At 48.1% G+C, this 14,489-nt stretch overlaps 1 protein-coding gene across 2 annotated transcripts in view; it reads left to right on the forward strand.

Annotated features, from left to right (window-relative positions):
- ipo8 (importin 8) overlaps nt 1–14,489 on the forward strand; it is a 109,516-nt gene that overhangs the window by 15,079 nt on the left and 79,948 nt on the right. The window lies entirely within an intron of this gene.

The following is a 14,489-nucleotide window of genomic DNA, read 5'->3' on the forward strand; positions in this document are numbered from 1 at the left end:
CTTTGTCAGGGGGTGGGGTTGTTTATTGTAGCTAATCTGCCTGGAGGAGATGATGTGGACCTGTTGCTACTTAGCTGCAGGGAAGAGAGCCCAATTATCCAAAAGTCTTATGTTCTCACTCCTACACCAACTCCTCAACCACATTAAACTCTACAATCTTCCTGGCTCTAGCCTCTCTAGCATGGGTAGCAATCCTGAGATCACAACCCTGGAGGTCCTGCCCTTTAACTTGGCACCTAATTCCCTGAACTCCCTATGCTGAGCCTCGTCACTGGTCCTACCTGTCTCATTGGTACATACATGGACCACAACTTCTGGTTGTTCACCCTCTGGCTTAAGAATGCTGAGGACTCAAGCAGAGATATGTGGGTCCTGGCACGAGGGTGGGGGGTGCAGGTGAGGGGCAACATACCATATGGGAATCTTGTTCTTGCCCATAGTACCTCCTGTCCATTCCCCAAACTAACTAATCCCCTATCATCACAGCAAGCTTCTTTTACCCCCTTCCCTTCTGAGTCACAGAGGCAGATTCAGTGTCAGAGACCTGACCACTGTGACTTTCCTCTGTTAGGTCATCCCCCCCGACAGTATCCACATTGATATACCTGTTATTGAGAGAGATGACCACAGGGTTACTCTGCACTGGCTCCTTAACCCCTTTCCCATTCCTGACTGTCACCCAGTTTCTTTGGTATCATGTCAATTCTCTGTCTGCATGCTTTCATAGACATTCCCTTCACTGTCTACCAGTTCTGCCAACTTAATAACTTAAAACATTCATGCTTTCTAACTCCTTGCTGTTCTGAAAAGTCATGAACTTGAAACATAACTTTCTCCCTTCAGAAAGAAGGGAGATGTCTAATCTGTTGAGTATATCCAATATTTTTGATTTTGATAGATTGCAACAAAATACAAGAAAGGAGACAAAGGAAAATCAAGAGAAAGTACAGTATTAAAACTTGACATTTCTACTCTGTTATCAACAACTTCATTTTACTCTGCTGATAAAATTCCATTGTTAGATAGCAGTCAAAAGTGGGAATCTTAAATTTTTTTGGTGAAATATTCACTCAAAGTAAATGTTGAGTCCAGTCCAGCTAAGATTTTTTTTTGTAATTAAAAGGTCCAGCTTTTTTTTGTATTTGCAGTGGAACAATGCCAATTGTTCCTCATGAAAATTATCATAGGATGGGGTTGCCATAAAAGTTGTTCTTATCTATTCAAAATACAAAGTAAATTTATTGTCAAACTACGAATATGTCACTATATACTACCTTGAGATTCATTTTCTTGAAGTATTTACAGTAGAACAAATATAGAACAAATAAATACAATGGAATGAATGCAAATCTACACACAGACAAGACTAACAAACAACCAATGTGCAAAGAAGATGAACATCGCATAAATAAATAATTAAATCAACAGATAGATAAATAAGTAAGTAAGAATTGCTAGCAACATGAGCTGCAGAGTCCTTGAAAGTGAGTCTGTAGATGGTGGGATCAGTTCAGATTTGAGGTGAGTGAAGCTATCCATGCTGGTTCAGGAGCCTTATGGTTGAAAGGTAATAACTGTTCTTGAACCTGGAGGTTCTGTACCTCCTGCCCAATGGTAGCAGTGAGAAGACAGCATGGCCTGGATGGTGGGGTTCCTTGATGGTGAGTGTAAACCTTGTGTTGTGATGGAAAAATAACTGGTTCTTTGAGTCTCAACAGTAGAGGCCTGGACATACACAGTCTTAATAATAAGGAATTTATTTACAAGGGGAAGTCGGGTCAACACAAGCAACTACAATATACAGGAAGCGGTGTGGGGACAGGGTACGGTTACACAAACAAAGAACAAGGGAAAAGCACTACAACTGCCAACACAGATGCCTTGTGCAGGAAGGCACAGAGTCGACTGTACTTCCTTAGAAGGTTGGCGTCATTCAATGTCTGCAGTGAGATGCTGATGATGTTCTATAGGTCAGTTGTTGAGAGCGCCCTCTTCTTTGTGGTGGCGTGTTGGGGAGGAAGCATTAAGAAGAAGGACGCCTCACGTCTTAATAAGCTGATAAGGAAGGCGGGCTCTGTCGTGGGCAAAGTACTGGAGAGTTTAACATCGGTAGCTGAGCGAAGGGCGCTGAGTAGGCTACGGTCAATTATGGAAAACCCTGAACATCCTCTACATAGCACCATCCAGAGACAGAGAAGCAGTTTCAGCAACAGGTTACTGTCGATGCAATGCTCCTCAGACAGGATGAAGAGGTCAATACTCCCCAATGCCATTAGGCTTTACAATTCAACTGCCAGGACTTAAGAACTTTTTTTTTTAAAGCTATTATTAATGCTTTTTGAGTTAGTGATTTAGATGCATATCATATTATTACTGAGTTAAGTATTGTATGTAAGGAGTTTTTGCTACAACAAGTGTATGGGACATTGGAAAAAATGTTGAATTTCCCCATGGGGATGAATAAAGTATCTATCTATCTATCTATCTATCTATCTATCTATCTATCTAACAGCTATCCCCCTTGACCTTGGATAGCTGTGGTTCCCTTACCAGGACAAACGATAGACCTTCCCAAACATAAATCAATGCACTTACCTCCAATGTGGTGGTCTGTAAGAGAGGGCTAGCCAAGGGCAAGTCTCACCTTTTAAAGTATGGGGCTGGGCGAGATAATCCAATTAAGGTAACCATTAATTTAGGTGTGCATTGATTAGTTGGGAGGGACCAAATGTTGATTGGCATGTGGTATGTCCTCCGACCAGCCAGGTGGCAGTGCATCTGTCATGTGGCCAGTATCTCTGGATACACTCCACCCCTCGGAAGACGCACCACAAAGCCAACACACATAAGAGTGTGGAACAAAATCACATATACCAGAAATAACCAATTTTGAGCAGCTAAGTAAATGCAGAGACACTCTTAATCAGCTGGCATGCGCAACATAGTATAGAAATGGCTATGAGTACAAGAATGAGTGCGATGGACCAGTGAATGACAGTTGCCCACCACCCCCCTAGGGACCCAGACGGCCACCAATTGCCCCATGAGGTGTTGTGCTGGAGGAGCTGGTCTCTTGATTTTTGAATTTTAGCCACCGAGTCCCGAATGTGAGCGGCCAAGTGAGTGATGTTGCTGGACTCATCAGGGATAAAGGTACAGCATTCCTTACCAACCACTGCATACGTTCCACCATCAGCAGCAAGTAGGTAGTCCAGTGCCATTCGGTTCTGCAGGGCGACCATCCTGACAGCTGTCAGTTCTGCCGCCGTTTGGGTAAGGGCATCCTCCGTGTGTTGCAGTGCCACTGCCGTCTTGTTGGCCAGAGTCTCGAGCACACTGGCCATCTGGATCACCTCCCGGGACAGCCGGGAAAGGCTATCATCCAGAACCTCTCTGCCTCTGTAATGGCCCTCTTGTCATGGTGGCCGCTGTACGCCGGATGCTCCCCAAGGTCATTGAGGGGGTGGATGAAGGGCACCACATATGCTGGAAAGCAGCAGCTGTACCAGCTCGTGGGGAGCCACGGGTAGGCGCGGTGGCCGCAAATCCAGTGGGTCCCGTTTAGAGTCCAGGGAGCTCCCAGCTTAGCGGCATCGTCGGCAGTGGTCATTGGGGCACCCGGGAACCAGTTTCGCTGACAGTTGCTGTGACCAACGGAAAAGTTAGAAGTGTGCGCATTGCGGAGTCTGCACCAGCATTCATTAGGTATACTCAGTGGCTGTGGAATAACTCTGAGGTGGGGACTTGGGTGGAGGTCAAATTGTAGGGAGGGAAATACCAGTTCCTGAAGCACCCACCTCATCGGGGGTCAAGGGACGAGATGTTATGTAGTGGGGAGGAGAGTGGTGGGGGACTGCCAGCAGGACCCCCCCCCAGACAGATATACCAAAACCAGCAGGAGCAAACAGTTCATCTCAATGTCATCCAGCGAGATCGGCGTGAGTGGCAGCGCATCATCAGCGTGTGCTGGGGCCCGCAACAGATCCAGCAGTCCGATCTGTTGGTGTTGCTGGCAAACTTGTAAGCGACCCTGAGGAAGGTGTTGGTAGCTGTCACGGAGCCGAGCATTGCAGCGACCAGGAGGGATGACTGGAGTCGCACCATTGTCCTGTAGAGGGAGACGGGGGAGGAGGGGTGGGGGTAGATGTAGGAGGAAACTCATTCCTGTCTGGTTAAATGCCGGGTATATATACAGGACAAATCAGATTTGCCTGAAATGGCAACCCAGTGGGTATCCCCTGGACCGCGCTCGACAATTTCTCCCTTTCTGGGGAGGCTGTGCAGCTGTCGGATCCATACTCTGCCCGAGTCCTCGGTCTCGGGGGGGTTCGGTGGATTCCCAGTCGGGAGGTGGGGACTGTGCCAGGTGGCGGGCCAGTGGGGATCCCCCTTGGCTAGTGGGCCGTGTGTTTAACTGGTCGACGGCCTGCTGAAGGACACTTAGCCACCCCTGCAGCGTGCGAGAGGGTGTCAGAGTGCGTATTTTTTCCTTGAGCAGGCCATTCATTCTTTCAATTAAGCCTGATGCCTGGGGGTGGTGGGGTATATGGAACAGCCACGAGATCCCCGCCTCAGCCGCCCAGGTCTGGGCTTTGGTCCCAGCAAAGTGTCAGCCCTAATCGGATTGTACCTCCCATGGGACCCTATAGAGAGAGGAGAGGTGCTGTAATCCTCTGATGGTGCCGTTCTGGTCGGCCCTCTCACAGGGCACCGCCACCAGGACACCCGAGTATGTGTCCACCATCGTGAGGACATACTGCTTCCTATTCTGTCACGGGAGCGGTCCAATATAGTCAATTTGTCATACCTGACCCGCTACCGTGCCGCGATGAATGTGGCCTGGTGGCCCTATCGGCCAGTCCCATGGCTTGACTAGCTGGCAGATGGGGCAGTTATCTACAGAGGTTTTACATTGATCGAGTGTCAAGGCGACACCGAATTGTTCAGCCCAGCGCCGCGTGCCATCGGCCCCTAAGTGGCCACCTTTGCGGTGTGCTCACACAGCTAGTGCACTGGGGTCTGTGTCAGGGGTGGAAGTGGTGGCAGATGATATTTGGGCAGCCTGGTCCACAGCAGCATTAAACGTTGCCTCTTCATTATCTTTCTGGGTATGGGCATCCACATGGTGGACAGAAATTTTTCTGTGGGTAGCCTGGTCCCAAATGAAACGCCAGTGGTGCTGTCCCCAGAGGGGACGTCTGTGTATTTCCCACCCCATGTCTTGCCACCGGGCCATCCACACTGCAATGCCGTTTGCTACTGCCCAGGAGTCAGTATAGATGTGGACTGGTCCAGTAGTGTTTTGGATGGTGAGGGCTACTGCTGCCAGCTGGGCAAGTTGACTGAAACCCCCCTCTCCCTCGGTGGTTAAAATTCTACCCGTGGCGGGATGAAGTGCTGCCGCTTTCCAAAATTGTTTACCCCCTTTCCAGCAGCTGGAGCCGTCTGTGAACCAGGCGCGCAGTTTGCTGTCGGGGTCGAGGGAATCGAAGGGTTGACCCCAACATGCTGGGGAGGGTTGTACCTCGGGGATGTCCGGGGCAGGGTCCTGGGACTGGGGGAAAGCCATGACTTGTTCATGGAGGCGGCTGACCCCTTCAGGACCGGGCTCAGCCCGATCCGCAATGTACCACTTCCACTTGACAATGGAGGACCTCTGGGCTGAGCCTGGTCCGCAATGTACCACTTCCACTTGACAATGGAGGACCTCTGGGCTCAGCCCGGTTCGCAATGTACCACTTCCACTTGACAATGGAGGACCTCTGGGCTCAGCCCGGTCCGCAATGTAGCACTTCCACTTGACAATGGAGGACCTCTGGGCACGGCCTTCCTTGTGGGTAGAATCGGGGGACTTGACCCATCGCATTATGGGGAGATGGGGGCGAAGGACGACAGGGTCGGTGCCTGTTTGGTGTTCTGTGGCGAACAGCGCCAGGTAGCAGGCTAGTAGCTGGCACTCGAAGGGGCTGTAGCGCACTGCCACTTCAGGTAGGGACTTAGTCCAGAAACCGAGGGGGACTCTACACCCTGGGGTCTTCTGCCAGAGGCTCCATTCGGCAACCGTCTCACTCGCTGAGACCTGTAACTCAAAAGGCAGACCTGCCTGGCGGGAAGAAAGTGGCATGGCTTGTTCCACCGCTAGTTTCGCTGTATCAAAGGCAGCCTGTTCCGCTGGCCCCCAGAGAAATGTGGATTTTTTCCTGGAGATCCTATAGAGCGGCCGGAGAAGCATGGTCAAGTGGGGTATATGCTGCCGCCAATAGCCCAGGAACCCCACGAATCTCTGTGTGTCAGTTTTATTCGAGGGGACGGCAAAATTTAAAATTTTATTTTTGGCGGCATCGGGCATGCTTCTGTGCCCGAGTTCCATTGTACTCCAAGGAAAATGACACCCTGGCTGGGGCCCTGTATTTTTTCCATATTAATGGCCCAGCCCCGTCCCCTGAGGGATTCGATTAGCATGTGAAGGGCCTTTGACACAATGGTGTCAGAAGGGCCTTGGAGAAGGATATCGTCTATATAATGGGCAATCGAAATCTCCGGTGGAAATTGGATGTTGTGTAAATTGCGGGAGACAAGGCCATGGCAGATTGTGGGGCTATGAATGTAGCCTTGGGGCAGGCGATTAAATGTGTATTGTCTGCTATCCCAAGTAAAGGCAAACTGGTCTTGGCTATCAGAGTGCAGGGGTATCAAGAAAAATGCATTCGCTAAATCGACAACAGCGTACCAGGGTTTATGGGGACTGCAATGTCTTCAATAAAGGTGACAATGTCAGGTACAGCGGCAGCGGGGGGGGGGGTGCAGCCTTGTTCAATTGCCTATAATCAACGGTCATCCGCCAGGAGCCGTTCCTCTTACGGATGGGCCAAATGGGGCTATTGAAAGGCGAGGCAGCGGTTCTAATAATTCCCTCCCGTAAACAGGGCTTGAATGGAGTCTGCGATTTCTTGGCGCCCCCCCAGCACTCTGTACTGACTGTTACAGATGATCTTGGAGGGAGGGGGAATAACAATTGGCTCCCACTTAGCCGCCCCGACGACAATAGTGGCTCGCGTGATGCCAAAGGCGAACTTGCCCCTGTTTGTTTCAAGTGATTGTCCCTTTAAAACATTGATCCTGAGGATACATTCCGGGGAGGAGGCAATAAGGACTTGTACACATCTGGGGGAATGGTTGCCTATGGCTAGGCGAAGGGTGACCTCCCTAGCTGGTAACAGGGAGCCCCCCAATCCCTCTATCTGCATGTCCCTACCCCTCCATAAGGCAGGATTGCCTGGGATAATCGTGTGCTGGGCGCCTGTGTCGACAAACGCCATCCACCTCTGTGTGTTTCTCTTTCCCCAATGTACTGTGACGGGTATATGTGGCCTCAGGTCCCCCGGGCAGGAAAGGGCGAGAGAGCAAATGTGCCGGGGGCCCTGGCCTTCATCCTATGGGAGGGGGGAAGAGGGCTGCCACGTCGGGGGTGAGGCACTTTGCTGGTGGAGGTGGGACATTTCCTGCCTGACGAGCTGTCTGAGTTCTGCTTCGAGGGCCTTCGAGACAGTTTCGGGCAGCGGAGGCGCGGAGGGTGGCCTTTTTGTAAGTAGTCTTCCCCCTGCAATGCCCCTTCCACAGGGCATATAGGTTGGGGGTGGGGATGCCATCTATCTGGTTACGATCCACCCCTGCACGCAGCAGGTCTGTGTACAGCTGCCTGCGTGTATATCTGAGAGGGATAGTGTCTAGGGCCCTTGTCTCGGTCTTCCGGACCTGCGTAGGTGCCCCCCTCTGCATATATTCTAATCCCTACAGGAGAGTGATTGTATCCCACACGGTCCTACCGCTGGCTGGTGCCATGAGGGGCAGGATTACAGAACTCAGATCGGGGCGTGTGGTAGTGACCAAGTATCCCGCTAGGGCACCGGTCACTCGTGTGTTTTCAAGGAAGTTACGGTCACAGGCACCTTGATAGATGCCGTTGACCAGTGCCCATTCCCTGATAACCCGGGTGCCCTCACTGACCGTACCCCATTGCGGGCACCCGTGTAGATCCCACTCCAGAAGTGTGGGATAGCGAGCTCATACTGTGGTCACTGCCTGATCCCACAGGTTTGTGCCGTCGCGGATTTCTGCTTGTGGCACCCGCAGCGCATTGTTTATGCTCTGCTGGTCAGAGAGGCTTCCCAGGGCGCTTGCCTCCTGATGGGAGAGGCTGAGGTTGGGCCCCCCCTCGTCCCACAGCCAGAGCAGCCAGGCCGCGAGGTGCTCGCCTGGTTGTTGGCGGTAGCGATCCGCCAACTGGGTCAGCTCCTTGGGGGAGAAGTCCCGGGTCTCCATGGTCTCGGAGTGACTAGGGGAAGGTCCGGCCATCTCCCCCTTGTTCCCTTCCTCCCTGCGGTGAACCTGGGACCGCATAGTGACGGGTCAGGCATGTTGGAGCTCGGGTGAGAAGGGGGAATGGTGGTTGTGGGACCTTGGTTCCTCGGGCACCCCCTCGTCATCACTATCCAGCCAGATGTCCCCATTCCCCAACCATGCATCCAGCTTGTCGCCACACTGGACTAAGGCTCGAATCTTTAATGGGTCCGGCTGCCAGCCAGACCGACGGGCTGCCCTGGCCTGCTGAAGTTTTATGAGGCGACAGGCAAGTTCAGTTCCCCTAACTTCAAGGTCATTGGCTCGGGCCTGGGCAGCCTGTGCTGCTTCCTTCAGCGTGCAACAACGCTGACTGAGGTCTTCAATCTCCCTGTCCTTCTGACTACACAAGTGCTGCAGGTGATCAGTAATTCTAACCTGGCATCTCAGCAGGGACACAAACAACCAGAAGGCACCCCTTTGACTTCCCTTGGCTTTGGGGAACCCTGATTCCTTCAGGAGGGAGACCAGATGATGGCCCAGCTTCTCTCCACGGGGCTCTAACTGCTCAGACCAGTCCACTGGTTTTCTGTGGTCTGCCAGTATGCTGGCCAGACTCTCAAATCCCTCCCTTTCATCAGCCCACCCGGGGATCTTATCCTGGGAGCCTGCACTGGCTTTCTTCCCCTTATTCCAGAACATTATCCCCTGTGCTTGTGTCCAGCCAAAACCTATGAGACCCTGCTCACAGCGCCAAATGTTGTGATGGAAAAATAACTGGTTCTTTGAGTCTCAACAGTAGAGGCCTGGACACACACAGTTTTAATAATAAGGAATTTATTTACAAGGGGAAGTCAGGTCAACACAAGCAACTACAATACACAGGAAGCGGTGTGGGGACAGGGTATGGTTACACAAACAAAGAACAAGGGAAAAGCATTACAACAGCTATCCCCCTTGACCTTGGATAGCTGCGGTTCCCTTACCAGGACAAACGATAGACCTTCCCAAACATAAATCAATGCACTTACCTCCAATGTGGTGGTCTGTAAGAGAGGGCTAGCCAAGGGCAAGTCTCACCTTTTAAAGTATGGGGCTGGGCGAGATAATCCAATTAAGGTGACCATTAATTTAGGTGTGCATTGATTAGTTGAGAGGGACCAAATGTTGATTGCCATGTGGTGTGTCCTCCGACCAGCCAGGTGGCAGTGCATCTGTCACGTGGCCAGTATCTCCGGATACACCTTGTCATATGCACTTGTGCAGCTTAATGAGGTGCTTTCAGGCATTATTTATGCTGTTTGAAATGAATTCTAAGTTGCTTAGGGAATTTTTATTTCTTTGTAGATGGATTGTACCCTCGTGGCACTGATGAGCATTTGAGGAAGGACGCTGCTAAAGCTGTCCTGTCTCAATTGAAGTAATGAATGCATTCCATGAATTCTCTGCATTTGTTGAGTTACACTGGATAACTTGCCATCTATTATACTTATAAAGCAAGAAACTTTGGTGATGTTTAATAATTGTTGGTCAACAGAAGTTTCTTGATTAGTATCCAGATGGAACACATCAAGTAATATTTCTAATGGGTTTGCTAATTGCTTCAATGTTGAGTTAAGATAATTATTTGGTTTGTGGAGGAGGAGGTACTTCGCCAGATTTGTGCTACTGATGAATTTACATTGAAAGTATTTAAACTGAAGCTACTTTGTCTCCTTTTAGCTTTCAGGTGAATAATTAGGTAAATCTTTGAAATAATGTAAAATGTTCAATTCATGAGAAAAATGTTTAAAGCTGACAACACAGTTTTGGTCACTCTTGTTTCTTGGGTGATTTATCTTCTGTAAAAATGATTGCCCTGTTCAGAATTAGAATCAGGTTTATTATCACTGACATGGGTCATGAAATTTGTTGTTTTGTGGCAGCAATACACTGTAATGCATAAATATTATTAATTATAATAAGAATATATAAAACAATAAATAAATAAATATTGCAGCTTGGTGAGGTTGTGTGCATGGATTAATGGACCATTCTGAAATCTGGTGGTGGTAAAGAAGAAGCTATTCCTAAAATGTTAAGTGTATACCTTCAGGATCCAGTACACCATTGATGGTAGTAGTGAGAAAAGACTCTGGATGGTAAGAGTCCTTTTGGATAGATGCTGCTTTCTTATGGCATTGCCTTTTGAAGATGTTCTTGATGATGGTCATGTTGGAGCTGATTGAGTTTACATCCCTCTGCAGCCATTTCCAATCGTATGTATTGGTGCCTCCTTACCAGATGACGGTGCAACCAGTCAGAATGCTCTCCATGGTACATCTGTAGAAATTTGCTAGAGTCTTTGGTGACATACAAAATCTCCTCAAACTCCCAATGGAATATAGCTGTTGGCATGCAGCTTTTGTAGTTTCATCAGTATGTTGGGCCCTGGATAGGTCTTCAGAGATAGTGACACCCAGGGACTTGGAGCTGCTCACTTTTTCCACTGTTGGCCCCTTGATGAGAACTACTGTGTGTAACATTTTCTCTAATTCCTTTTACAGCTGCGCATACCAACCATTGTTCTGAGCAGGAAATTTTACGTGGCCTGAAAACTGCGTGGCACTTTAATATTAACATTATATAAAAGTTAAGTGTACTGATTCCATCCATCCATCTGTATGACAACAAAGGCTAAATGCATGGGAGCATTTCAGTTACTGCTCAACTGCCCACCCACACAGCTTAGAGGGAAGAGTGGTTGTGTGTTCTCCCAATTTCTCCTTCTTGAAGTACACAATCAATATCTGGGTTTTACTGATGTTGAGTGCAAGGTTGTTGTTGAAACACCAATCAACCAGCTGATCTATGTCACTTCTGCATGCCCCCTTGTCACCTTCTAAGATTCTGCCAATAACCAGTTGTGTCATCGGTGAATTTATAGATGGCACTTGAGTTGTGCATAGTCTCATAGTTGTGGGTGCAGAGAGAGAAGCAGCATTGGGCTAAGCACGCATCCTTGAGGTGTGCCTGTGCTAATTGTCAGCGAGGAGGAGGTGTTTTTTCCAATTCTGGCTGATTGTGGTCTCCAGATGAGGAAGCTAAGAACCTAGTTGAACATGCGGTACAGATGCTCAAGTTTTGAAACTTGTTGGTTAGTATTGAGGAGATGGTGGTGTTGAAAGCTGAGCTGTAATCAATAAACTGTAGCCTGACATTGATGTTGCTGTTGTCTAGATAGTCCAAGGCTGAGTGGAGAGCCAGGGAATTGCATCTGTTGTAGACTTGTGGTGATAGGCAAATTGCAGTGGGTCCTGGTCCTTGCTCAGGCAGGAGTTAATTCTAGCCATGACAACACTGAAAGCACTTCATCACAATATACGTGAGTGCTACTGGGTGATAATTGAGGCAGCTCACTTTGCTCTTGCAGTCATAGAGTAATAAAAAAGTACAGCATAGAAGTAGGCACTTTGGCCCATCTAATCCATGCTGAAATCATTTAAGCTGCTTAGTCCCATCGACCTGGACCATAGCATCCATATCCCTGCCATCCATGTACCTACCTGAACTTCTCTTAAGTGTTGTTGAAATCAAGCTCGTATGCTCCACTTGTGCTGGCAGCTTGTTCTACATTCTCACGATCCTCTGAGTGAAGAAGTTTCCCCTCATGTTCCCCTTAAACTTTTCACTTTTCACCCTTAACCTATGACTTAGTTGTAGTCCCACCCAACCTCAGTGGAAAATGCTTGCTTGCATTTACCCTATCTATAACCCTCATAATTTTGTTATGAGCCATTCTGACTACTACTAACTACCATTTTTCAGCCATTTTTCCAGTTGGTCCAGATCCAGTTGCAAGCTCTGATAGTCTTCCTCGCTCTCCACTACACCCATAATCTTGATATCATCTGCAAATTTGCTGTCCCAGTTAACCACATTATCATCCAGATCATTAATATAGATGACAAACAACAATGGACCCAGCACTGATCGCTGTGGCACTCCACTTGTCACAGGCCTCCAGTCAGAGAGGTAACCATCTACTACCACTCTCTGGCTTCTCCCACAAAGCCAAGATCTAATCTAATTATTACCTCATCTTGAATGCCAAGCAACTGAACCTTCTTGACCAACCTCCCAGTGGGACCTAGTCAAATGCCTTCCTAAAGTCCATGCAGGCAACATCCACTGCCTTGCCTTCATCAACTTTCCTGGTAACTTCTTCGAAAAACTATAACTTTGGTTAGACATGAACTGCCGTGCACAAAGCCATTCTGACTATCCCTAATGAGTCCATGTCTACGATTTCCTGGTTTATTTTTAGAGCCTTTCTTAAACAGCAGAACATCACTTGCTATCCTCAGATCCACGGCACTGAGGATGGATGATTTAAATTCCTGCTAGGGTCACTGCAGTTTCTGCACTTGCCTCCCACAGGGTCCAAGGGAACACTTTGTCAGGTCCTGGGATTCATCCATCCTAATTTGCCTCAAGACAGCAAACATCTCATCCTCTGTATTCTGTATAGGGTCCACGACTTCGCTGTTGCTTGGCCTCACTTCTATAGACTCTGTCTCACAAGTAAATGCAGCTGCAAGCAGTCGTTTTAAGATGTCCCCCAAGTCTTATGGCTCCATGCATAGATTACTATTCTGATTTTTCAGAGGAACAATATTTTTTCCCTTGCAATCTATTGGTCTTAACATATATGTAGAAGCCCTTAGGATTCCTCTTCATGTTGTCTGTTAGGGCAGCTTCATTCTTCCTTTTAGCCATCCTGATTTCTTTAACTGTTCTCTTGCTTTTCTTATTCATAGTAAGTACTTCGTTTGTACGTACCTGCCTGTACCTGCTATGCACCTTTTTTTCTCAAACAGGGACTCAATATCTTTTGAAAACCAAGAATCCCTTCACTTGTTATCTTTATCTTTTATTCAATCTTTGTACTCTCAAAATCTCACTTTTGAAGGCCTCCCACTTCTAAGTACACCTATGCTGGGAAACAACCTGTCCCAGTCCACACTTGCCCAATCCTTTCTGATACTATCAAAATTGGCTTTTCTCCAATTTAGAATCTCACCCTGAAGACCAGACCTATCTTTTCTATATTTCCTTTGAAACTAATGGCACTTAGATCAGTAGACACAAGTGTCTGTCACCTGCCCCGTCTTACTTGCTAATAAGAGATCAAAATCGCCCACATTCTTGTTAGGACTTCTATGTACTGATTAAGGAAACTTTCCTGAACACAATTGACAGTGGTCGGGGTGGAATGTACACTGCAACTAGGATGACAGCATGGATGGATGACACTTGACTGCTATTGATGTTCCAGGTTGGAGGAGAGGACTGAGACAGATCCGTCATGATGAGTTAATCATGTAGCACATGCCACTGCCTCTGTCTGTATCTGATGTCTTTGTCTGTTCCATGCAGTGGAAGTTGAAGCCCTCAAGCTGAAGAAGCGCTATGTCTGGAGTACTGGGGAAAAGCCAAGTACACAGTAGTCCATGATGTCCCTCTGGTACTGCAATCTTGCTGGGAAGTCTTCAGTTTTATTTACCAGAGACTGTACATTAGCCCGGAGTATGGAAGGGAATGGGAACCTTGGGGCCCTGTGTTTCCATTTTTATTGCGATCCAGCCCGTTGATTTTGTTTTCTGAAGGGAAACCATACTCACTACTTGGTGATCTGCAGTTTAGAATCTGCTGAACTTGAAGATTGATAGATTTTTAAAAAAGCATCTTGAAACAATATTGATAACTGAAGTATTGTACCTATAACTGTGACTGTAGATTTCAGCTATAGTAGTCCGAAACAGAAATATTTGATGATTCCCTTCGGAGCTGCACACAGAGTCTTCTCTCTCCAACATCATCTTGAGCATCTTTCAGTTTGTTTCTAGATCTTTATTGAAGCTTTCAGTTAGTAGGGGTTGACCATGGATATTGTGTCCTAGTTGTCTACGTGATATGCAAGCTAGGGCAATTTGATATGGAGAACCAGCTGTTGCCCATGCAGCAGGTTCCTCCTCTCTGCATGGGTGATGAATCCAAAGGAATGGCAGACTGATACAGTTTTGCACCAGTGCTGTTGTAGGAGTTGCCATGAGTGCGTATAGCTGCAAGGCAGTGGAGGTTTGAGTTCAGAGTTCTCTTTCTCCCAG

This window comes from Hemitrygon akajei, chromosome 10 (assembly GCF_048418815.1).
Source record: "Hemitrygon akajei chromosome 10, sHemAka1.3, whole genome shotgun sequence".
Lineage (NCBI taxonomy): Eukaryota > Metazoa > Chordata > Chondrichthyes > Myliobatiformes > Dasyatidae > Hemitrygon > Hemitrygon akajei.